Genomic DNA, 27727 nt, shown 5'->3' with positions numbered 1-27727 from the left:
TTGTCCCCTCATATCAGTAATATTAGATGGAGAAGTAATGTGCATTGATAACAGTGATTAGTGGGCATTTGTCCTGAATATGGGATTACACCACAGACTAGACTGGCTCTGAAGCATTTTGCTATCATCCGACATCACAGTAACAAGCGGTTAGTACACTGGCTGGTGGTACATAAGAGTTTATGACTGAGAAGTAACCAGTGACTCTCTATGTCTTCTTTCATAAGAGGTTGTCAGCACCTGCAATGCCCACTGACTTGAACGACAGCTTCAGATGCTCAGCACCTCTCAGGATCAGACCCATCATTTGTTTTCAATAGAACAACAGGACCCGATGCACAGCAAGTGTCCATCAGCATAGTTCCTCTGATTGACTTTTACCACCCAAGCTCCGCCTGCTGTCTGTGCATGGGTCTTAGTGACAGCTGTGTTGATCTCACATTTTTCTGATCTAAGACTTGTACTTGAACTAACTCTGAATTGTTACCACTTAACCTGTTCACACAGTCCCCAAAACGTGCTGTGAACTCTGTGGAGGAAAAAAAAAAAAAAAGGACTTGTCCCGGTCCCCTGCCCCCCATAAAGAGTTGAGTTTACCAGTCTAATTCTAGACTAATAAACATGTGGGGGAAGGAAGTACAAAGCTTACAGTAGGAAGACCATATGGTTACTTTGTCTAGGTATATGCACAGCTTTTAGCTAATCTATCTAGATCCATAACAAACACACCCCCATATATTAACACGGTAATTCTTTTTCTCTGGGTGCTGTTGAAGATGTGAGGATTTAGGAGGAATTTGATGTGGAGAAGATAGTGACTTGACCAACTGGAATTGGGAGGATGATCCATGCACAGGGAGAGCAACGAAAAAGGTAGGAGTGGGAATAGCAAACAAGTAGAGGGGTCAAGGTGAGTATCATAGGTGGAAAAGAGGGGCAACATACAGGAAACATGGTCTGCAATAAATTCTAGTGCAAAGAACATGAAACACAAGAGGTTTCTTATTCTAGCATTTTTGTGCCATTACATTTGAGTTTGTGTCAGCACTTTCATTAGGCTCTCCGATACTATGGTGATATTCACCAGTACAACTACTTGAGAGACAGAGAGAGATACCCTCATCCTCAGTGTTTTAGCATTCAGCCACACCAATTAATGTGAAACTGGGTAGATATCAGTGATGGGTGAATTTCCATAAGTTTGGAGGTTCATTTTGATTGGAATAAGCACTTGAATAAGCAGTTGCTTTTCTGAACCTTATGGATACTCCTCCAGAACCTCCAGCAACTGGGAATCAAGTCTGGGATCTGCAAGGTATTGCACCCTCTACTTCCATTGAAATCCATGTGAGTGGAGGGCACTTGGCTCCTTGTATGATCTGCCCCAGTGTTTGAAATCTAATGAGAACTGACTCTCTGGTTAGATTTCCAATACTTCTTGCTTTCAGGCAGGTCAGAAGCATCCTTTAAAAAAGCCTGTCTCAAAAGATCTTGTAACTTCTGTTTTTAGTCCAGTTTGGAAACTGGAATTTCAGACCTGAATGAAAATTAAAACAAATAAGGAAAGAGTTTAATGAATATTTTCATACCTCCAAAGAGGTTTGGTCTGAGATTTTGATGAAAGAATGTGTGTGTTTGTGTGTGGGGGCGGGAGTGGTCTAATTTTAACTAAACAAATTCACCCATTTTAGCAGAACAAATTTTAAATGATAATTATTATATGTACTTCCTAGTCCCTTTTAACAAAGCATATTACATACATTAAGCAAGCCTCAAAACAGCCCAGAGATATAGGGAAGTATTATTGCCATACAGGTGGCAAAACTAAGGCACAGAGAGATTAAGTGTCTTGCCAAAATCCACACACAGTCAGTCAGTCTCTAGCACTGAAATCAGAACGTGGGAGTCTTGACCTCAAATCCCATGCTCTAGATCCCACTTCTGGCCTTTGAAAGTAAGGTACCAAGATTCAGCCACATGGCCCATGAGACAAATCCTCCCATAGCAAGTTTAGTATTTATTACACAAAGGGGTCAAATTGTGCTTGCAAATGCTGTATCTACGCAACTCTAATAACTAATTTTTGAGATGCTTAGAGAGCATAGGATGGAAGACTATGAAAAGGGTAAGTATGTATTGTTATTAACCGAAGTATGTTTACTCAGCCCTTGCTCAGATTAAACAATGGTTGATTTCAAGAACGAAAGAGAGAGATTTTCAAAGGTACAAAGCACAATTAGGTGCCCAATTCCCATTGAAAAACCAACAGGAGTTGGCCACCTGTCTCTCATTTTGTGCCTTGGGGGAAAATTTCATAGTTAAGCACTTCAGGATCTGATCCATTATTAGTGAAGTCACTGGGAACGGTGAGCATGTCTCTGAGAATATTGGGAATATTGCCCAAGCTTTTTTACTTAGGTACTATCATTGCATTAGTGACTGTGCTGGGTCCAGAAATGGGACATGCACTGATAAAAGTGGGAATTTCACACACAGTTCTTAGACAGTAGACAACGCTAACATAAACAAACAATCAAACAAACTGAAGGCAAGGCAGTGGCTAATTTTCCTTTTGAAGGCACCTTCTGGCAGTCTCAGCTGCAAAGCAGAAATTGTGTTTAGTTGTAAAATACAGATTAACCCTGATATTTGAACATCTAAGATATTTCTAACACACTATTAATACGTAGTTAATGAATCCAGTTAGAAAGCCTGTAAGAAGAAGCCTGATCTCTGCTGCCATTAATATCACATGAATGTTCTCTGTTGCACTAACTGGCCATAGCTTTCAAAGTTCTGATCTGGTTAATCCATTTGGCACCTCTAAAGTAGAAAGGAACCAAAGCAGCAGATGCAAACATCTCCCACTTTAGGAAAGTTCAGATCAGGATACGAGTCCGAGGCCAGATCCTCAGCTGGTGTAAACTGCTATGCATCCCCAACTCTACCATTCTGAACCATCTCTAATAGATACAGTACTCACAATTTCACATTTATGTACTGAAAACCAAGACAATCCTGCCCACTAGAAGAGTAACTTGCTGGGCCAGTCTTTCACTCCATACTCTCTTGAATCAGTAGCTGGGCCACAATGACGTTGTGTCTTTTGCCCTTTACACAACAGACATGAAATGAAGAAACCACATGGGCACAGCATATTCACCGAATACACACAACATGCAAGGCCTAGATAGATGTACACATTGCACTTCTGGTTGGGTTCTGGTGGCTTCTAAAACACAGAAGAGTGAACACTATTAGATGGCTCACGTACTATTTAAAGAGATACTGTCCTATTCCTATATACCGCAAATGACAATGAAATATGGGTGTGGATTCAATAAACATTTAACATTGGCCTCCACTGGCCAGTCATGTTGTCCTCACCTTGCTATCCAAAAAAGTCTGCTTTGCTTGTGTTCAGTTGTTACTTTCTAAGCCTGCAGCCTTTATATGTATGTAAATCCCAGTTAAGTCAGTGGGAGTTGTATGTGTTGTGAGCAAGGAGTACAGTGACTGGCTTTTAAATTCATTACCATAGATAATTGAACATGCTGGGGAAACCTCAAAAGGTTCAGAGTTCAGGTTCCAGTCAGAAAAAGGCACCTCAATGGTCAGGAGACTCACCTGAACCTCAGTGCAAAACAAGGCTACAAATCTCAAGAGAACAGATTCTGTTGTGAGATTCCCATTGCTGTGCCAGTAGCCTTTTTATTTATATTGGAATTGGAAAAGGTTGAGGAAAGGGCAACAAAAATGATTAGGGGTATGGAACAGCTTCCATATGAGGAGAGATTAATAAGATTGGGACTTTTCAGCTTGGAAAAGAGACGACTAAAGGGGGATTTGATTGAGGTCTATAAAATCATGACTGATGTGGAGAAAGTAAATAAGGAAGTGTTATTTACTCCTTCTCATAACACAAGAATTGGGGTCACCAAATGAAATTAGTAGGCAGCAGGTTTAAAACAAACAAAAGGAAACATTTCTTCACACAGTGCACAGTCAACCTGTGGAACTCTTTGCCAGAGGATGTTGTGAAGGCCAAGACTATAACAGGATTCAAAAAAGAACTAGATAAATTCATGGAGGATAGGTCTATCAATGGCTATTAGCCAGGATGGGCAGGGATGGTGTCCTTAGCCTCTGTCTGTCAGAGGCTGGGAGTGGGCGGCAGGGGGACAGATCACTTGATGTTTACCTGTTCTGGTCATTCCCTCTGGGCACCTGGCATTGGCCACTGTCAGAAGACATGATATGGGCCAGATAGACCTTGGTCTGACCCAGTATGGCCATTCTTATGTTCTTGGGATTTTGGCTCAGATTCTGGTCTCACATAGGACCCCGATGATCCATTCTCCCTTCTGGATACAGAATAACTCCTACTGAAGTAACAGAGTTACTCAATAACACCAGGAGGATTACATTCATTGCTACTTAGGGGACCAGTACAAGGCATGGGTACCACTTTAGTCCCTCTTAAGCTTGGTTTTGGGGAGTTAAGAGGTGCCTTGGTCTTTCCTCTGTATGGGGGTAAATTCCACTCAGTAAGAGTAGGGCTCAAGGAATAGAGACTGATACAACCATTTATTGTATTAGAAGTTTATTGACTATTGAAAAAAACCCACAAAAATACGGAGATAATATTCTATCCTCAAATTAAATACAGCTGAAAGCATTTAGAGGGAGTTTTTTTCTTATTACATCCAAACCAGTTCTCCCATTCCCAGGGTCATGACAGCTCTGCATTCACTCCCCATTAACTGCTCTGTGCTGAAGTAAAACACATTTATGCAGCCAAATCCTGCTGTCCTTATGTTGGCTAACCTCTCATTTACTCTCAGGATTGGATTTTCAAAACTGCTCAGCACTGACTTAACTCTGTTTCCAACAAAACTCAGTGGTCAAGTTTCCATTGACATCTATCAGAGCAGAGTTAGGCCAATGCAGAGCACTTGTAAAAATCCCAACCTTCTCATTTTACATTGGAAATACATTTTACTATCTAAAGAAAACATTCAACAGTTTATTCCTGGACCCCAGAAAGTCAAATTCTGATCTCATTTTAGTGGGTGTGGATTTGGAGTACCCACCCAAGTCAAAGATTTACACCATGTAAATGAAAGCAGAATTGGGACCATTGTACCTGGCCCATAAGCATCTGTCATTACAAGTGGTAAATAGGAGCTGTGCATGGGGAAAGACCTGAAAGATATGGTCCATGGTCTTGAACTGAAAAGAAATTAACTGAGCCTGATACTGATACCACTCTTACTTGTTTTACACAGGTAAAACTCCACTGAGTTCAATAGAATGACTCCTTATTCACACTAGAGTGAGTTAGAATCAGAATTAGGCCGATAGTATCTGGAAGAGCCAGTGTGCGGAATTTTTAATATATTTGAATGCTGTTCTACAGTTGTATTTTTCCCCATAGTAAGGATCATCAGAGGTTATCAATTCAGCTCCCATTAAAGAAGATTTTCCAAAATGATAGTCCAGATTTACAGGGCAGACATGACAATCTCCTGGCAAAGAAGATACTAAACTTTATCATTGATCAGTACTCCTTGCCCAGGACCACTGGCCTACAATTGCAAATATAAGGCAGATGTGGAATAGAAATTAAACATTGTGCTCTCAGGGTGGCCTCAATTGCATTCAGACTTTGGCGGAAAACAAGGCCAGAGTTCTTTCAACATTGCTTCAGCAGTTTCATTTATAGAGAAATTTTAAAACAGACACATGCTTGACCTAAACCTCGGTAATACAAGACAATGCATATGTCTAAAAAAGCTTATTGCACAAAGCAAGTCAAGGTGTTTGCAGGATGTATTAAGATAATTTGCTCATCGGACCATTAACACACACTAGAATCAGTAACTTCTAAAATTTTCTATTAAAAAGGGAAGTTGGTCTGAAATATTTTTCCCCATTTATTTCAAAATAATTCACAAGAAATATTTATCATTTTGGAGAGTCAAACAATGGGGTCTTCTCAAATATAACCAAAACAAGGTATGAACGTTCAGTTAAAGGATATTTCTCTCCAAAACCCCACTCAGACTTAAACTACATTTACAACTGAGAAAGCACTCTGCCCACTATTATTAGACATGATAAAATAGTTCTAGACATTCGCAACCACTTAGATATTCAGAGTTAAAGGAAAAAACATCTGAATGATTTTAAATGTTTTCTCTCGATAATTATAGATATCAAAATAGTTTTGTCAATATAATGTAATGAGAGATGCCTTTAAAAATTAAATTCCACACCGGGCAAATTTAATTTACATTGAGGTTGCTAACTATAAAAGGGGATTGGTAAAATGATGATATTTAGTAGAGCAATTTAGAGCTCTAGCCCAAATTTCACTTGCTTCTCTTCTTCTTGGTCAGACTGCCTATCTTTAACAAAACTTTATAGCTTGGATACTTAAATGCATTTGTATTCTTACTGGAAGCCACATTTTATAAATATAATTTGCTTTTAATACCAGGACATAGTTAAACAAAAAACTTTTGAGGCCATTACTTTGTAACCTCCCTGAAGTTGGGGTACCGGAAAAGCTGGCCTGTTTGTGGAAAACAATCAGACAGATATATAAATGTCAACTACACACTTGAGCACAATTTTTGTTGGGGGAGGAAAAAATTACGACACAATTTTACTTTAAGATGAACTGACAACCCGGCGTCTTTCTTGTGACTAGAACAAGAAAGTTGCTCCCCTCTTCGTTTTCCAGTGCAAGATTCAATGTTCTAAAACAAAAACCTTGTTCTTTGTTGAACCTTTTTCAAAAGAAGCCAAGTTGCAATCATCATAATTTGCTTTTATACGTAAAATATAGATAGATGGATGGACCACAGCTAAGAAATGCCTTCAGTCATTTTCTTTTTCTCCCCCTTCATTTGCTTCATTTGCTTTCATTTGCTTTTTCTCCCCCTTAAGATTGAAAAGCTTCAGTATCCAAATAGCAACAGGAAATTTTTACCTTGTGGCTAAATAGCTCACTGTTCACTTTGCAGCTGCTTCTACTTTTTGGCTGGCCAAAACAGCAATACAAAAGTCTTTCCTAAGAAACCAACCTTCTGACAGATGGACAGCGACAAACACAAACCTACAAAGAATTCTCCCCACCCCACCCCGTCCCATCGTTATAATTCCTAATTTTGTGGAATCTATTGCTGGGCTGTTTATCATAACAGTGTGCAATAAAAAGGACGACTAACTCTTGCAATTTTCTCCCTACTCCTCCCCTTGACAGGGGCCACTGACAGGGAAAGAGGCTTGGAAAAGCAGAGCAGTGAAAGGCTAAGAAACAATAAGCAACCATGGCTTTGACAATGCAGCCCTGAACCCTTTTTGCTCCCGCTGTGACACTTGCATTCAAGAGCAAGGGCGGCTGCCATCATAAGAATGGACAATGGCATGAGGAATACAGGGGGGTGGGGGGGGGAAGGAAATCAGATGAATTCAGAGCTAAGATGGCAGAGCTCTCACCTTTTCCGCTTTTTTCGAGTAATCTGGAGGAGACGTCCCGCAGAGAAGAGATAAAAAGGGTGTTCTGAACTGTTGGAAGGTTCTGAAGACTCCTGCATTTGCAAACGCATTTTAGAACTATTTGTAGGGGTATATATGCTGCATGCCATCTCTCTGTCTCTGTCTCTCTCTCTCTCTCTCTCTCCCTCTCTCTCTTCTGTTTTATGTCCTGCTATCTCCATCCCACACCTCTATTAGTATGAAGACTTTCTGCCCATGTAAGTAAGTGAGAGTGTGTGTTCCTTAATGTTTGAATCAAGACACACGTCTGCTTGCATTTCTAATCCAAGGAGCCTATAACAGCTACTACAACTATCAATTAGTCAGCAATAGCTTGAGATCCCCATGCGTCTGAGTGAACAAAGGTGGGAAACACATGCAAATAATAATACAGCACCTGGGTCACGTACAGTAACTTAGCTAGCAACAAATAATTGCATCTGTTTCTGCTTTTTCAATGGTTAGTGCTCATTGTTATGTAAAGCTACAGGTTATTAATGTGAATGCTAACATAATTAGACATGGCATTGTATATTTTTCTTTGGACAACACAATAAAAAGAAACTGAACTAAACAAACAAATAAATGGCGATTTAAAGGTTTTAACAAAAGAGATTCTCTGATCCGTAGCTGTGCATCCTTACTTTTTTTTTAAATCAACTGTTCTGGAGTTAAAGATGCATTTGACAAATATGTATTTGATCATTTAATATATAAATATGTATGAAATTTAATTTCTTCAGAAGAGACTAAAAGAGGGTTGACTGTATTGAAGTTAAGCCCGCAAAATGAGCAAATTATACCCTCTTAAAAACCGAAACTGTTAATTTTTTAAAAGTAACGGTTATTTTAAAGGACATTTTAAGGGTGTTTTCCGCACATGTTTATAGACGTTAGCCTAACAATTAAAAAGAAAAATACAGAACATTTTATCCTCATTTGTTTTTAAGCTCGACAAATGAATTTCATTTTAGGAAAACCAGAAAAGTGCTATGTTATCAAGAAGGACAAAAATAAAAAGACGACACCTTCCCAGATCAAAAAATCCACCATCACCCTGAATAAGAGGTAAGGATGAGAAAGACCCTGTTTACGGTCTGTTAAGCACAGAATATTTCAAAGATGCGACTATAACCTGTGGGCAATTTTATGTCCAGAGATTTCATAAGAACAACTCTAGTGTCAATTGAAATTTAATTTGAAGGAATGTTTTGAAATATGGCACAGATTAAAAATTTAATCGTTTGATGGAATTAGTTTGTTACTTATAAGTAGCATTTTTTTCTTGTGGCTAATGTGCCCACAAAGTCCCACATGGAGACATGTGCTGCCTAACTATCTCGTTAGCTCTATTGCTACTTTTATCACAATCCTTGGAAGGCTTGTTTGTGACACGAGACCATTTTTTCCCCTCCCAGTGACCCTGAAAAGTCGTCAACTTTATACAGCCTGAGAAGGCTTAAAAACAAAACCCTCTTTAAAAAACAAAGCAGCAAAAAGACATCCCCAAAGAGAAATTCCCCAATAAGAGAATAGTAATGGCTAGAAAAAGTAGTGAATAACTAGTCGCTGGTAACCACACAGCAGGTGTTCTCAATGAAACAGGATTAAAGGGCAGCTTCAGTAAAACAATTTCTTGACCAAATGAAGCCCTGAGTGCAAGAATCCTAGAGCAGACTGTACAGCACGAACGAAAGGAGTAACAGGCTTTTTAAATTTTAAATGGTGCTGACCTGCCATGCACTTCATTTCAAAATTTAGCTGTTGGGAATTGCAGGTGCTATGGTGACAGCAGATTTCCAATATGCCAAGAGCAGGGTTTATCCTAGTCTCTGTGCTCTCTGAAAGAGACACACCACAGGATTAGTACGATAAGGAGAGCACTAGCAAGGATCTGCAGTCCCACGAAAACAACCCTGCTCTCAGCCCCTCTGCCAAAGGTCCTATCAGAGAGAGAGACAAAAGCATAACAGATTCTACAAAATAATCTCACCCTTCACTGAAGAATGAGACCTTAATATACATATGTGAGGGTGTTATATACAGAATAGGGAGGGGGACAGGACAACCATTCCCAGCAACTCATTTGATTTCATAGTATGTGAATAGGCTATTTCCTACGTTAGTATGAATTACTAATCCTCCTTATTGGACCAATTTGTTGCCTGCAATATATATTTCAAGTTAAAGGAATGTTTATTGAAGAGTTTGTAACACAAAATAATCACACTCAATGTGTTGTCTCATTTGAGGGGGGCACGCAGGCAAAGAGAACAGTAGAAGATCTGAATTCCTGCAGTGGATGTGTTATAACTGCTTAGGCAAGTAGGTAGGCTGAGATAGATCATTTTCATTATTATATTTTATGTCTAATTCTTCTGTTTCCTAGCCCATTTTGTATTGAGTTTACAGCCTGGTTTCTAATACCTTCAGTCCTTAAAACATACCACATGCTGATAAAATGAGTCGTTTTCTTAAAAAAATAATTAGATGAATAGACACCACTAATCTAAACCAATATTTTTTTCTTCATCTAATCTGTCTAATTTAGCTCCCTCCCTCCCTAGGCATTCATATATTTACAATTTATAATGTTATTTCACTATTTTATTCTCAAATAAGACTACAAGTTGGGTGGCTATTTTGCATTAAAAACTCTTAACCAGTAACATCAATTACAAGTAAGGGATGGACTGTACCTTCATGCTGGATTTTTATTGTTCCATTTGGTGATATTGTAGGCATTTCCCAATAGCATGGCACAAATATTTAACAGACAAAAGAGCAACAGGAATTTAGGCAGTAGGACTCTCCAGGATCATCAGCTAAGAACAAAATCACAAGACATTTAACAAGATTTGCTGTCAGAGACAAATTGGGTGAAATCTGAAATGTTGAGAGCACAGGCGATATTGTATATTTTCCTGCTTTCCCAAATTCTAAACAATTTCTTTCAAATTAATTATTTAAATATTGCCTGCTTCTTTTTTGCCCTAATAAAAATAATCTCAACTATAATTTTATAGGACAACTGGGGTCCACAGATTAATGGGCAAATCAATATCGTAGGTAAATGACAGTAGTCCAACCAACAAACAAACCCTTCCAAACATCTTCGGCTGTAATAAAAACGTTGACAATAGTTACATGATTAAAGCAATTGTTTTTCATCTGTGGCCTTAACATTGAACAAATTCAAAACTGAGTGAGCAAAGTTAACCCCTTGGGTTTCGCAGAAGAGATTTAATTTATAGAAATAGGGTTGTTGTTTTTTTTTAACAAATATAGCTATTTTCAATGTTGTACAATAAAGCCTTTTCCTTCCTAATTTTATTTTAAGACGAGACCCCGTTTAGGATTTCACATTGTAAATCTCCCTATGTCTGAATGCTGTTACAAGATTTGACAATGAAAGAATAATTCATGTCAGACAAAAAGAGCCCTTCAATCAGCTTCATGCAGCTTTTCTCCTGCAGGGCTACGCCAAAATGAATGTGGAATCCTGAGCCGAACCATCCATCACATTTCCCGAGTCTTTCAATTAATGACACTGCAATCAGATCGATGGCATGTAATAAGAAAAGAGCTTTGCATTTCTATACCTATTAATTCGCTGAGTAACTCCAGAGGTAAAACGTGACCAGAAAGGGAAAGGGGAAGAAATATTTCATCCTCTGAGCAAGATTTTTAGGGAGGTTTGGGCCCAATTACACAAGTCTCCCCCTTTCCTCCCCCCCAAATCCAGCAAAGTCAAAAGAAAAGTCAACTATGCTTTTCCTAAAATGGGATTATCTCCCTTTCCGGACAGGTATTTTCCTTCTTGTGTTGCTAAGCTTGTGAAGTGCTAAGAGTTTATTAGGTATACACTCTAGATTACAAGGGGAGTCCATTTTTCTTCCAGACGCAGACTGGTCAACCCCCATTAGACTCATAGTTAGCCAGAAAAATCCTGCAGTTCAAATCATGGACCAGTGCAGTCACTCACAGAGCAGGACTCTGCAGATTCCTTCCCCGGTGCTAAGGCAGTAATTAGCAACCAAATTTCCAGATCACAGAATGCGCCAGGGACAATCACCTCACGCAGTGATTAACCTCCAGGGAAAAGGGGCGGGAGGAACCCACCAACAACTGTGGGACGGAATTAAAATGACCTTACATCATTGAACTGGCATAAGACTTTGCTTCGATGACAAAAATTATCAAAGCTTTGCAGTACAGAACCCGACAAACACGTTGCAGTCCCCCTGTATCATAGAACTGATGCCATACACACAGCCAATCACTCATGTCACAAGGTTGTTTTGATCACTTTCTGGCTAACAGGAGACTTTGTATCAACAGCAACTCCAGCTACTTTTGTTGTGTGTACTGGGGGAGGGCGGTTTTCTTTAAATCTAGGGCAGCTCACAAGGGACTATTTCTGACAATAGCCAAGATTCCCGCGACGAAAGGTAGGACTGGAGATTTACAACTCTGTTGAGTACCCTAGACTGTCCAGTTGCAAAGCACAATGTGTACTCCAGTGTTCAGCAATGTACAAATGTCTTGTCTATTAGCAGGTCAGGGAGAGGAGAGAAAGCGGTACCGCCTTGAGCCCTGGTTTGAACATTGGCTGCCATCCAGGAACTAACAGAGCCTTGGAAGGAAGGAATGGATAGGCTTGCTTACATCTGTTTCCTTCTGCCATAGCTGCAGACAGACTTCGAGAAATACAATAACCGTGCCTTTTTAAAATAAATTGAGACAAGCTTTAGAGAGGAATTTTCAGGGGCTTTTCCTCAACATTCTCGAAAGAGCTTATAGTGCTATGACTGCAGATGAATTGCATAAAGAGGATGCTTCTAAAACTGTCTGTCTCACACAGTAGCGTAGGGGAAGGGAGCGTCTGGCCTTGTGGAAATTTATCATGCTGCGAAAGCTGTTGAGCCTCTGGTAGTCACTGTCAACAGAAAAACCCAAGTACCTGTCTGGTTGAGGTGTAGAGAGTGTGACAAAGTTCCTCCTCTACCTTGGTGGGTCTTGCGCTCATTGGCGGATTTGCTTGCCTTGGAGCTTCACGGCAGCCCTCAGCTTGGCCGTTTTCGTGAACCCACAGTCCAGGTCAACTCCTCCTGTGTCTGATCAGGAGTTGGGAGGTTTGGGGGGAACCCGGGCCCGCCCTCTACTCCGGGTTCCAGCCCAGGGCCCTGTGGAATGCAGCTGTCAAGAGTGCCTCCTGGAACAGCTGTGCGACAGCTACAACTCCCTGGGCTACTTCCCCATGGCCTCCTCCCAACACCTTCTTTATCCTCACCACAGGACCTTCCTCCTGGTGTCTGATAATGCTTGTACTCCTCAGTCCTCCGATAGTCCGCGTTCTCACTCTCAGCTCCTAGCGCCTCTTGCTCCCAGCTCCTTACACGCGCACCACAAACTGAAGTAAGCTCCTTTTTAAACCCAGGTGCCCTGATTAGCCTGCCTTAATTGATTCTAGCAGCTTCTTGATTGGCTGCAGGTGTTCTAATCAGCCTGTCTGTCTTAATTGTCTCCAGAAGGTTCCTGATGGTTCTGGAACCTTCCCTGTTACCTTACCCAGGGAAAAGGGACCTACTTAACATGGGGCTAATATATCTGCCTTCTATTACTCTCCTGTAGCCATCTGGCCTGACCCTGTCTCAAGAGGCATACAGTAAAACCACCCGAGCTGTTAACACATGTGACCAACCCTATGCTTTGGAAAGTAATAATTACAAATCACAGTTATAACAACACTTTCCCCCTATGTATATCCCCCTCTGTGCCTGATCAACAGAGGACTGGAGTCTGCTAGAGGATCTATTCTTGCTCATATTCTTAGCTAGGTAGGGCCTGGGTTCAAATTCCCAACAATCACAATGTTTAAATAACGTCATTATTTCATTTATTTATAAACAATAACTAAAAAGATGCCCATGCAAAGCTCTAGGCACCCAAGCACACAAAACAACACAATATAATTATATCTCAGTGGCATTCAAATGGTCAACTCAAGTGGTACACAGCCAGCCAGACACCTACATAATCTCCTTTCTGCCCCTTCATTGTCTAGGAAGCATACCCAGAGCCATCTCCAAGAACCCTATCGAACTGTAGCATTACAATGGCACTTTTCAACTGAAGTAAATGTAGGTAAAGCTTTAGCCCCATTTTACAAATAATTAACCTGCGGAACTCACTGCAGCAAAATATTATTGAGACAAAGCTCTTAGTAGGGTTCAAAGTTTAGATATTTATATCAGCAATAAGAATATCATAGACAGTTACAGTAACAAGGAGAAATATTTATAAAAGGACCCCAGTCCTCATGCTTCGGGACATGAGCCCACTACTAACAGCTAGGAAGAAATGCCCCCCACCAATATGATTTACATAACTGTCCATTCGAAGGATTTTAAATCTTCTTCTGAAACTTAAGTTCTTTGCTACTGTGAGGGCAGGACTAGACAAACTATTGGTCTAATCTGGCATGGCAATTTCAATATTTCTAATGGAACTGAAGTAAGAGTTGTGCTCTGAAGCACTTTGAAGTGCTCACTGTGTACTTCTCTTGCTTTTACTTATGACCCCCCTGGGTCAGAGTTGGGCTCATACAACAACTCTTTAATCTTCTCGAGCCTCCAAGCAAAAGATAGAAAAGAAAAGATCATACACACAAGCCTGAGAGAATCTTTGCTGTTCTTGCCATCATTTCCGAGAGGGTTGTGTGAAGGCTATACTTGTGTGAAATAAACAAACCTTGAAGCAAAAAAGGCATTTGGCTCTTACACAGCCCTTTTAATTCACTGGCCTCAAACCACTTTATAAATCAAGGAGAGTATCTTCAGCCCCATTTTACAGACAAGGAAATTGAGGGGAAGTGACTTGCATAAGGTCAATGGAAATAAAACCAAGGACTCCTAAATACAATCCACTAGACTATCTGCCTACCTTGGCTATTAATATGGCCCCATTCCTGTACTATCTGAGCACCTCACAATCTTTAATGCATTTATCCTCACAACACCCTTGTAAGATAGGTCAATGCTATTATCCACAGGGGTTCTGTAGAGTCCCAGGCTAGCACCCTAACCAGGGGACCATCCTCTCAGGTTCAATAGCAGAGCCAAGAACAGAACCAAGTAATCCTGAATTTCACTCCATTAGATCACACTTTATCAGTTTCATCTCCGATCACTGTTGGTGGGGAGTTTTTCAGGACAGGTGGACTTAGCTAGTTAGTGGAGCCCAACATTCATTCCATGAGATACGTATACACTTAAAGCTTGCTTTTCAGAGGTGTGGTCTACCTGCCTTTGCTATTGACTTCCAGTGTGGTTACTGTTGCTCAGCACTTTATGAAATCAGAACCTCAAGTTTTAAAGTTGGATCCTTGAATGGCCTGGATGCAACAACTCTAACAGATTAACAAAAAGGAAAGCCAATAGGGGATATGCTAATCTCAACAATATAGATGCATCTTTTAAAATGCGGAAGTAGCCTGTGACTACCTGTAAATTACTACTCTGCTAGAGAACCATGTGCAATCATAGCTGCCCATGTTAGTAAGTTACCCACATCTGCGGAAAAGGGAAGAAGCATGATTGTAGCTAGTGAGCCACAAAAGGCCAAGGGAAATGTATAGTAGAGTGGACCTTGGAAGTATTTGGTAGCTCCAAACTTGGCACAGAGTGTGGGGATTAGCCAGTTCCTACATATCGTCTAATATCTTTCCCGCTCACCTTAATACTCAAAGCATTCCAATGGCAATGAAAATGCTTTTTGGGGGGGACCCTAGTACCATTCTTGGAAAGACAATCTGGCCATACTGAAATAAGGAGATTTGCCCCTGAGTCAACAATGGTAATAGGTAGTTTAATAATCACTAGATCAAACCTAAGCAAACATCTTAGCACCTGGCCTTTCAGCATAAATGTGAAAAGCAAAGGAAACATTACCGCCAATAACTACACCGTATAGTAGAGTCAACATTGCTATATGCAGCAGTGCCCCAAGAAGGGGCAATGGGTTATCCAAATTATGGTCATCACAAAAAAGATTACAGCTATCAACCAGCTCCATCTAGAAATAAAAACCATCCTCCTCCTCTTGATCCCCAGATCACCTTTTCACTTTTTACCAAGCTGGAGAGTTACATGGCTGCCACCAAGGTAGTATCCAATTATTTTTGGATTTATCGTCACAACAGTTGCAGGGAAGCATTGTTTGAGGAATCATTTTACAGATGGGGAACTGGAAAGTGATTAAAAGGCCCAGCTCCTCAAAAGGTATGTAGGCATCCTAAGTCCCAATGATTTCCCTGGAAGCTACACACATAAATACCTTTGAGGATCTGGGCCTAAGTGACTGCTCAAAGTCAGGAAGCAGGTGTGTTAATAAGCTATGAATCAAACCCAGATTTCCTGGGTTCCAGCCACGAGACCTTTCTTCTGCTCACAGCATAACAACAGTATGGTACACCTGGGTTACTTCGGAGGATCTCAGAACTTCAGACACTTGGGAAGAAAGCTGCTAGAAGAGCAAGCTCTCTCCCTCGCTGTTTTAAACTAAAGATTTCCCACAAGCAAGAACTGGGAGAGCTTAATTAAAATAAATGATGAAGTCACTGGGATGAGGAGAGGCAGCACCAAATGGCAGACGCAAGGCAACTGCTCGAGAGGGTACACCATGGAGAATCAGTTGTACAGGTACCGGGCTGGACCACTGCATCCCTACATCAGACACATGATCTCACCTCATTCCCCAATACATGTAATGGGACAAATTTAGCTCTGGTGAAATTTCTTGGGAGATCAAGGGTATGATGGTAGGATAGCGGTGATTTAGCCAGGTACTTATATAATTTATTCACTGTGACATGTGTGAGTTTATACACACAAGGATACACTATAGATATTATACACACATTCATATACATACCCACACATACATAGGCTACATCTACATTATGCGATGGGGGTGTGATTCATAGAGTCCTAGAATTGAAGGTCATATGGGACCACCAGCTCATCCTGTCTGACCTCCTGCATACCATAGGCCACCAACACCACCCTAAACCCAACAACCTTAGCCATGCTAAGTACAACGCCTGCCTGAAACCAGTGGGTACGTATGCGGCACAGGTAAGCTGCACCACCGCTGTGACTGCTTCTGCTGCCACGGCTACATTACTAGTTATACTCGTGTTAGCTCTCCTCGAGCTACTGTGAGTATGTGTACATGAGGGGACTCACACCCCTGGCTCGTAGTGTAGACATGGCCATAGAGAGAGATTGCACATGTAATCCCCCTCCCCCGGGAGAAGGCAAGAAAGAACTGACAGGCCAGATACTAGTCATATCACTTAATGCACTAGTCGAAGGTGTTCAGATACCATGATGATGGGTATGGCATAAGAGAATCTAAATAGAATGGAATAGAACAGGAGTTCTCAACCCAGGTGTGTCGTGACCTGCCCTTGCCGTATTGCTAAATGAGGGTCCTGGATACATCCCAACTAAGGGGCAGGAGGGGCCCATGGGAGGTTGGCAGCCTAGGATGGAAAATTGGTTCCAGGCATGAAAAAGGCAAAGAGGCAGCGAACGAGACAGCCTGAAGACGTTTGCAGGAGGGGTGATTGATGCTTCACGTCCCTAGTGATGGCATAGGGGAAAAAATTAAACACTGAGATGTGCTGAGCTTTCCTACTAACTGATCTCATTTGCAGATAAAACAATAGAATCACATATTTAAATATTGGCAGCACACAGGCTTGTTTTCCACTGTGGGCCCACAGGGCGCCCGGCAGGGAGATTGCGAACTTTTCTGAGCACGTCTAATCGGCTCTGCCGGCCAGATTTTCATCCTCTGGTGAGCAGTTTTGTTCCCAATTTATACGAACCTGCTGCTCCTAGTTCACATGGCGTTCTAAGGACCAAGCCCTGGTCTTTAGGATCATCGGAGACAGGCCAAGAACACACATGGAGGAAGCAGACACAGAAAAGGATTTTATTAATTGGCCTCTTGATTCCCCTGCTGGGATCTCTTCTCTAGGACATCAGGCTTGGCAGGAAGAGCTATATGGGCTGTGGCTTTGTGTTGCACCTCCTGGAGGTCTAAAGCAGAATGCACAAGAAGGAGAAAGGGGATTTTATGCCTCCTTGGCACCCTCAGGATTCTGGGCTGCTCCTGGGACCGGTTCAGCTTCTGGTGTAAATTAGAGCAACCCCAGGGTTTGCTATGGGCTGTTCCACCATAGAGAGAGACTTAGATTCCCTTAGATCACTCTTCACTATGCCCCTGCTGACGCCACCCCTGGCTCTACCTCCAGCACACCCTCTGCACCAGAGCTTACAGTGGGAGGCCAGCATACAGCCACTTATGAAGGCTCAACACAGTGCCTGAGCTGAGGGAATTCTCCCCTTGCAAGACATTTATGATCCCCAGACACTGCTGCCATAGCAGGAGGCAGAACCCCTGTTGCAGAACCCCTGTCTCTCACACCCTTTGTTTTGTGTTAATAGCCCAGACAGGCTGCCTCAGGGTTGCATTTCACACAAGTGGCATCCTCAAGTCATCCGGCTGATGTCCTGTTAAGTACCTATCATAATTATCATCCATCACTGGTCAAGTTCCAACAGCATGATCAGGGCTGTACATATCCTCTCCTTGCTCTGAGGCGCTTATGATTTTAGGCCCTGATTCTGCACTGTGGGGATCTACATGGAGGTAGTAAGAGATGAAAGCAGAGATGCAGGCCAGAAGGTCCTCCCTCTAGACCACCATACAATTTGAAAGCTATTAGCTCAGCTGATCTGAACTCCAAGGAAGCCAGCCCTTGCACTGTATAACTGTAGGCATAAAATTTCAAAGAAAAAATATGCAATTGTATGTATAAATTAGACCTGGTCCTTGTGTAATACACTGACTGAGTATAAATACTTGTGCCTTCCCCTAGGCCAGCACTGAGATTTGACACAACTCTACCCATGACACCATTCTACTATAACATGATCATGAGCTTGAGTAAACAGAAGAAAGAAGAAACATTGCCCTGACTAGAGTGATCAGAGATCCCGATATTATTGGGACTGTCCTGATATTAGGAGCTCTGTCTTACATAGGCAATTATTACCCTCCCGGTCCCGATTTTTCAACAGTTGCTATCTCGTCACCCTCGTCCTGACACCGAGTTGATCTTTTGGGTAAGAATATCCGCTGCAGTGCATTGAGTACAGCAAGGGATGGAAAGTGGCACCACGCGCCTCTGAAAGGAATCAACAATACAGCCACGTTCACAGTCACCCGTACAGAAGCAGTTAGCTTTTGTCCCCTCATCAGTGATGTTTGCCCCCCTTAAACCATTTAATTAAAACTATAATATTGAAAAGCCATATTGAGACATAGATGCTTTTGAAAATTTTACCCAAAGTGACTGAGGAATCTAAAGGAAACTCTTTATTTTCACAGTTATTTAAGCACCTTAAGATGCAGATAAGCACCTAGTGGGATTTTCAAATGTGTCTAAGTAGGTGCTCATCCTACATTGATCTGACTAGGAGTCAGGTATCTAGGTTCTTTTGAAAATGCCACTAGGCACCTATCTACATCTTCAGGCACCTAGATAACTTTAAAAATCTGGTCTTTAGGCATTTAGGTGCGTAAATCTCCTGAGACTTAGGCTGGGATATTCAAAGAAGTCTAAGAAGCTAGGTGTCCAACTCCCATTCGTTTTCACTTGGATTTGGCAGCCTAAAACTCCTAGGGGTCTTTTGAAAATCCCAGCCTTAGTAACTAAGTTACTTTTGAAAATGGGACTCAGGAACTTTTGAAAATTTTATCCGACGTCTCAGCTGTCCTTCATTTTAGACCTAAATCTGTCTCACTTCTACGATACACGTCAGGAACACAAACTCATGAAAGTGAGGTTATGGGAAATGTTTTTTATGCTACAGAAATGAATCTCATCTTACTTTCAGCGGCCTAATCATTTTCTTGTGTCCCTTAAGTTGGTTCTTTCCCTCCCAAAGCCCCTCCAACCATATACACACCCACACTTGAGGCTTGGCAGGTTGAAAAGTATGGAAATGACTCTTCTAAAGATCTTAATCCTAGATTTTGCAAGGATAAACCGAAGCAAAAATATTTACAATTCAGCGGGTTGATCAACAATTCTTATTTACTCAACTATTGAGATGCAGGATGAACTGAGGTGAGTCTGAAGAAGCTGTTTTATGCTGATTTTTAATGAGCTTTAATAGAAAACACCGACTTGCCACTCTTCTTTTAAGTCAGTGATTTATATTTCACAGGAAGGCAAATCTCACTTGCACAATACAGTGAGCCATATGTAACCTCCTGGACATAGGGAGGTGAACGTTTTCCCTAACCGTTGCAGTAGTTAGCTTGTGGATCTAAGCATGATGATTTTATCACTCTTATTTTAGCCTGCATAATTATGATTATTGATCTCAAAGCCAACCACTGTCCTTTGACTCAATGGCCACCTGCAGCAGTGAGTTCCCCTGGTGTAAAGGGGCCCAATTTGTACCACCTGAAGCTCTGGCCCAGGGAGTTTGCTTCACAGAGTGTCCTGAAGGGATTTCTTTGGGGTATGAACCCAATGTTTACGCTTGATGTGCAACTTCATTTAACTTGCTGGTTCTAAGGGTCAAAACTGGGTTTGTTCAAACCCAAAAGAAAATGCTTGCAGACTACCCATCAGGCCAAATCTTCAGCAGGTGTAAATGAGTGCAGCTTCATTGACCTCAATACAGTTTTACGCATTTACACCAGTCTGAAGTTCTCTGGCCCAATGAGCTTTGGGGGAGGTGGATCTAGCTGAAAATCATATGCAAATCCTGATTAGAGACTTGAAATTTCTGAAGATATTCCATTGTTGTTGCAAAAACCAACACTATCCAGAAAACAAATTGCCATCAACATATGGCGAGAGTCTGAAGTTACAGCAAACGTTTACACACATTACAAACTTTATGCATGAGAGTGGTCCTGCTGAATTCAAATGGACGACTTACATCCATAAAGTTAGTCATATGCATTGATGTTTGCGAGATTGGGCTCTGAGATTGTAACTCCATGTACCGATGGTGCTTTATATTTTTCTGTTATTGCATCAACATCAATAAAAAAGTATACATAAAAATTAAAATCAGATGGCTGTTGCTTTCTTACCAAACAAAAATGAAAGAGCTTTCAGGGGGATTTCATTTCCCTTCAAAATCCCATATAATTCAGGTGGGAATACTCATCCTGCTCAAACTAGAAACTATTCAACTATTTTAGCCACATAATTTTTAGGAAACAGAAAAATGAAAAGAAATTAACTTGAAGATAATGATGATGGAAAGAAAGTACTTTGAAATAAACAGATTGCTCCTAAACTGGAGCAAATGGCAGCCCAAAGTGTAGCATGAGCAACCCCCATCAGATTTCTGTAAAAAGCCCAGTGAGCACTACTTAACACTTAAAAAATTCTCTCGGGAATAACGATCTCTAATTTATTTTGGATACAGTGATCTTCATCTGCAATTCTCTTAATCTCACTCAGAAGATTCAAGGTACTTTTTAACTAGAGAATCTGACTAATTCTCTAGTTGCTGAGTAGTTAATCTGCTCAAACATTTCTCCAAATAACCATCTGCTCTACCTTGTATTTATTTCATTCCCTATCTTAGCTCTTGGGTCCATCCTGCTGGCTCATTCAGCACTCTTTAAATTTCTCCTCTGGCCTTATGTCTGGTTGCTTATGTTTTGGACAGACAATAGAAGAGATATAGGCCATTATTCATGAGAAGCTTCAAGTGTAACGTGAGAAACATCTCCTCTCCTGACCCCTGTTAGCATAAGAATTGCTGATAAAAATTCTGAACTGAAAGAGAAAACTCTTCTGGGAAAATATAGGCAAAGTTTCCCCTGTGCGATGTGTTTTGGAAGAACCAAGAAGAATTTTCCATTTAAGACCTGATCCAACTCCTGGAGCAGTCAGTGGGGGTCTTCCTAATGACTCCAGTGGGAGTTAGATGGGACCCTAAAGGCTTTCAAAATTCTTATGTTCCTCAGAGAGAGGGATATTCTTCATCACCATCCTAAAAGTACTGCACACTTATATTCTAGTTTTCATCCAAGGATGATGGATACACACACATAGTGAATTAAGCCTCACAACACCCTTGGAAGGTGATTAAGTATCATTAGACCCATTTACAGATGGCTCATACAAGTTAGAGATGGTCAAGATCTACTAGGATTATAGATCCTGATTCACCACTGCATTAGTCCAGTTTTACCGGGATGTAACTCCACTGATTTTAACAGAATTACACCCAAATTAAAAGTTTCAGAGTAGCAGCTGTGTTAGTCTGTATTCACAAAAAGAAAATTAAACTAGACTAACGCAGTAGTGAGTCAGGTTCACAGAGTCCATCCCATTGAAAATGAAGGCTATCGTCTCTATCAAAGGATGCAATCAACATTAAACTGAAAGCATACTTGATTTTAGCAAAAACAAAAGGTGAAGACATAGTATTACTTGCCCACGATCATGAAACAAGTCAGTGGCAATCAGGAATAGAAACAAGAAATCCTGACCCCTATTGGAAATCTTCTATTTTTCTATTAAAGCTCATTAAAAATCTTCTGAACTGCCTATTGGAAAACCCTCACAAGCTGATACTGGATATATTCCTGTACATCTTTACTGACACCAAGTGATACCATGCAACCCATAAAAAAACATTAAGGGCCAACTTCTATTCCCATTTATACCAGCATAACGCTGCATTACCTCCACTAACTTCAGTGGAATTTAGTTTACACAAGTATAACACAGCAGATCTGGCCTAGGGAATTTTTAGCCACACTTCATTAAAGAAATCAACAGAGCCCTGCTGTAGACTGGCATTGTACACTGTCCAGCATGAACTAGAAAAAGTAACCAATGACTTGTGTACACCTGACCCAGCTGGATGCCAGTCAACAGTTCTAGACAATTACATCTGTGGAACAGTGTCCAGTAGGAAGAAGTGGAGATCCCGTTTGCTGGAACTAGACTGGATGAATTTCTTAGCAAACATACACTACAGAATAATCCTGTGCAACCGGGATAAACTCAGCTACCTAAAAGGTTTTTCCATATCTGGATTCTGTGATTCCCTGCCCCAACTTCTTTAAATGTTGTGTGTACATATGACTGAGGCAGCCGGTGTCCTTACAGTGACACAGTCTGGTTCTCCTTTCAGTCACATCATTTTCACATGAGCATAACGACACTGACTTCAATGGAGTTACGCTAGCAAGACTGGAGAAAAGGCCCATTAATCCCCAATTTGAGATGTACATTATTTCATCCATCTCACTTCAAACAAATTAAATAGTCAAAGAGGTGTCGAATTCTTTCTAGTGATAATGGGTCTGGTCCTCAGCGTTAGTCAACGGAACCACCCCAATTCCCATCAATCGTAGGAGTGGATCTTGTGCTGAGTCACCACTTGATAGCTATTTAAGTCTGGGAAACTGAGAACTTGCATGAGAACCTTGTTGAAACTGTCCTGCTGAGGTCCTTTTAGGGCCTGGCCTTCCATCTACGTCTCTTTTCCTCAACGGTTAAGGGTCTGATCCACGCCCAATTGAATTCAATGGGCGTTGGACCAGGCCCGCACAAATGCGCATAAAGCTAACATAACCAAGCAGCGTGCAGCAAGCGGGCATCCCTTCTGTCTAACTGCAGCCCAGTTTTGGAGCTGTACACAGAATCGAACAGACTCAGTGGGACAAATTCGTCCCCTGTGCAACTCCTTTGACTACAGTGGAACTGCACTAATTCAACCATCTCATTGGCAAGGGTGATAGCTCAAGTATTGGACAGCCGGAGAACAGGACTGTGAAACCTCTGGTGTAAATTAGAACCGTGCCATTGAAAGAATCTGGACCTCCTTGTCTACTGAAAACAGCCAGGAAGCCCTTTTCCCAAAGTCTGACTGCTTGGCTCACTAGCTTGTAAAAACAGGCTGCAGCTCCTGTGTAGCGGATATTTACAGCTGTATATTGACACAGCCAATCAATCTGTTGACTACCATATACATGCTAGTTCCTTTAAATGGGAGAGAATCACAGCAGAGCTGGGCAAAGCATCCTGCTTCACTTGCTACATTTTTGCATCCACAGTGAAGTATTTCGGGGAAACTTGCAAGAACATGTGCAGTGATGAAAGGTTGCTTGATTTTATTCAGTTTTGCAAATTAGCCACTAAGCTACAGACACAGGCTTTTCATCCAAGCAATATACTGTAATGGAGACAGTTTAAGCCACGACTGCATTGACGACACCTCTGGGGTGCAACGAGCCAGCTTTTTAACAGCACGTAGCAACACTACACAAGAAACAATTCAGGACAGTTCATGAAAAAGCATATGCATTTAAGATGACAAAAGGAATGTTTAGATAAGCAGAATATAATTATTGATATAAGGTAAAATATTCAAAAGCATCTAAATGATTTAGGAGAAGAGCTGGGAAAAATCTTTCACCCAAAACTTTTTTTCACAAAAACACACAAATTCAGGTTGACCAAAACACTTCATGAATTTGCGCTGAATTTTCCAAATTGTTTCTGTTGAACAAAAATCGCCCCCCACAAAAAATTGAAATGTTTTGTTTCAAAATTTTTGAGATGAAACATTTTGATTTTTCAGTTTCAAACATTTTTTTCTTTTGAAATTTATTTCAATGTCACTTTAAAAAAAATAAAAAGGACTTTAAAAGCTCAAAAAGGAAACAGTTTTTTCCCCAACTTTTTGGAACAGACAGGAAAAAAAGCAGTTATTTCCCCAGCTCTATTTAGGAGTCTAAGTCCTGAGTTCAAAAGTGATTTAATCACTTGGAGAAAGAAGTATCGATAAGGATCCAAACATCTGAGTGCTTATACAAATCACACCTCTGAAAGTTTTGATCTCCTCTCTAATAAAACTTAGCACTTTCAATTTTATAGATTCTTGGATTCTAAAGCCTGAAAGGACCTCTGTGACAACCTAGTCCGACCTCCTGCATTACACGGGCCATAGAACTTCCCTGAAATAATTCCTGTTGGAACTAAAGCATCGCTCCCCAAACAACAGCCACATGGGGATTCGAATGAACCCATGACCTCTAGCATCGCAAGCACCAGGCCATCTGAACTCTACTTCAGTGCCACACAGTGTTGCATAAGCACTAATTCAAACATGCCACACTCACAATATCCTCATTCTACAGCTGGGGAAACTGAGAGATAGTGCTACATGACTTTATCAAGGCCATACGGCAAGTTAGTGTCAGAGGCGGTATTGAAATTCAGGAGTTCCTGGCTTTCAGCCTTGTGCACAGTCAGCTCGACCACGCCGCCTCCCGCTACTCTACATTATGCAACACAAACTGCTCTGATATTACTTTGAAGAAAAACAAATGAAATAAATGGCAAACAGCAAACCAAATGGGCAGTTAATATTTTTGGATGGGATAAAGGAAAAAACTACATGCACATATTCAAACTAGTCCAAAACAAAATCTAAACATACTGAGAAATGTTTATAGATGTTCAAATTGTTAATGGCATGCAGGAGGCTTACATTTCAAATAACATAAGTCAAAGAGAAGGAATATGTGAATTTCCAAATGTTCCTTGCTTGGCTGATCCATCAATGTTGATATCTAATACACACTTAAACTCTTCAAAGTACTCCCTGGAATTAAAACAATTGGATAGCACAGAAAGGGCGTACATAACCACTATCAATGGATTTCATATAAAAATCTAGACATAGTTTAAAATAAAAAAAAAAGATGACCAAACACAATCAAATGAAAAAAAAATTTGGAAATTGGTCAGGAAAGTGAGAGTTGATGTCCAATTATATTTTGCAGACATGAATCAGGGGGCAGCTCAGCCACTGAAAATGTTTGTAGATTAAAAACTTCATGAAGTGGTCTAAGATATGTTACATATGAGCAGATGGAAACTAGGTTAGCTTGAAGGCCAGGGTTGCAAGTTAATATTAAAGACTGAACAGTGGCTTTCAAGCCAGGCATTGCAATCTGCTCTTTCCATTTTGCTAATTCAGAAGGGGTAAACTAAATTTAAGTGCCTAAGTCTCATTGAAAGTCACTTAGGGCCAGATTTTTAAAGGTATTTAGGCATCTAAAGATCCAGATAAGAATTGCCTGGGCACCTTATTCCACCAAGTGACTAATTCCCATTGAAATCAATGAGAATTAGGCACCCGGTGCCTGTCTCCATCTTTAGGTGCCTGAATATTATCCAGAATCTAGTCCCTGGGCACTTTTGAAAATGGAACGTAAGTGTTTTAGAAAATTTTACCCTGGATCTCAGCTAAATAAGGCAGGGAGAGAGGTTCTGGTGGATTCTGGTGTGGAAAAGGAGATCACCACGTGGAAAAAGTTGGAGAAACACTGCCAACCAACATTACAGCTAAAAATATTCATTACTATTATTTGTATTGCAGTAGGTTTAGGACCCCATTGTGCAGGGCACTGTACAAAACTAGGAAAACAGAGTTTATGCCCCACAGAGGTTACTGTCATAATTTGAAACAATACACAAGTGAACACAAAAGGGAGGGCAGATAAAGAATAGTAAAATAAGCTGTGTGCACATCTTGATGGTTCCAATCATTAAGACACATTTACTTTTTCCTTTTATTACTAGCATTATTATTTGTATTAGAGTATCATCCAGGGGCCCCAACCAAGATCGGGGGCCCATTGCTCTAATCATATATTCACATGACTCCGGGAGCTGGGGCTTTAAGAACACCACCAAATATCACTCACTTCACACTAAAATCCTGAGAGTTGGCAACACCGGAATAGTAGCCCTGCTAATTAGTAGCCCTGCTAATTAGGGAGGGCATTTTGAAGCTTAAAAATTCAAAGCATTGGTTAGGGTTAACTGTGCATTCACACACACATGAGTTCTAGAGGAAAAATATTCCTCTCCAGGCATCTCTTCCTGTTCAGTTTGTGTCAGTGTTGGCTGCTCTAGCAGAGTCTAATTCTGCTTCTCTCTCATGGGCGGAACCCTGCAGCTCTTTGATTTCCTTTCATATTTGCAGTTATATCATCTCTGGCTGACCCTTCTCAAAGCTGTGATGTTTTCCTTTAAACACTGCAGGAGCATTATGTATGCTTGTTGAGAGGCAAGCCTTTGAGATGGGAGAGGCTTGCGGTTTTCAGGGTCTCAAGACATTTTCCAAGAATCCTGTGGGGTTGCAAAGCTAGTCTGGAGGGTGTGAACCATCTTCCCGTAATTTAAGCACTTATCTTGTATGTTTTTTCTCTCTCAAGGGTGATTCAATATATCAAAAATAAATAACAACAACCCTATGTTTTTCTAGCTATAGAACAACCTGTGTTCTCTATTACAAGTGGGAGAACGGCTCAAAAAGCTTAACTACTACAAGTGGGGGCCTCTGCACAATATATGAAATGTTTTTCTATTAGAAAGTTCTACTTCCTGCCTCTGTCAATTCATTTCCCACTCACTCCCATTTTCCATTTGAATGTTTCCTAGGATTTGTCCCATCTTCAGTTCTGACTCCCCTCCCTCTATTCCCTCCCCCACCTTCAGCCTCTTCTAAAGAGGAACACAAACTATTATAATGAAATTAGAACTTTATAACCCACAAGGTTCAATGCTGGTTTAAAATCAGACAGAACAAGTTTGCCCAGCCCTACTTAAAACAAAACATCATAAGAAGCCATTAAACCAACACTACACATAATAATGAGTAATGACCAGTGATGGCCAAGTCTTGAAAGGTTCAGAGAAGAGCTAAGTCCAAGCCACAAAAGTTCCACTCCACTTTGGAACCTGATCCAAATGTGGAAACATTCAGATCTGGTATTTTTGGTTTGGCCTCATCTCTAGCATGGAGTATGTTTCCCATAAGAATACAAAATTTGGAAGTTTATAGAAACTATTAGATTCTTTTTTATTAACAGGATTCTCTCATGACATTTCCAGTCCTTCCTGATTCTGAATAGGAAGTCAGACATGCCATGAGGTCAGCCATGCAGCACTAGTTTCCTAGTGCATAGATATTATGGGTAAATAGTACTTCAAAGAAACTAAAAACAGAGAAACTGGGCAGAAGGACAGAAAGTTCCTGTCAGT

The sequence above is a fragment of the Lepidochelys kempii genome, chromosome 22, assembly GCF_965140285.1.
Source record: "Lepidochelys kempii isolate rLepKem1 chromosome 22, rLepKem1.hap1, whole genome shotgun sequence".
Classification (NCBI taxonomy): Eukaryota; Metazoa; Chordata; order Testudines; family Cheloniidae; genus Lepidochelys; species Lepidochelys kempii.
Note: the sequence above shows the minus strand (reverse complement) of the source record.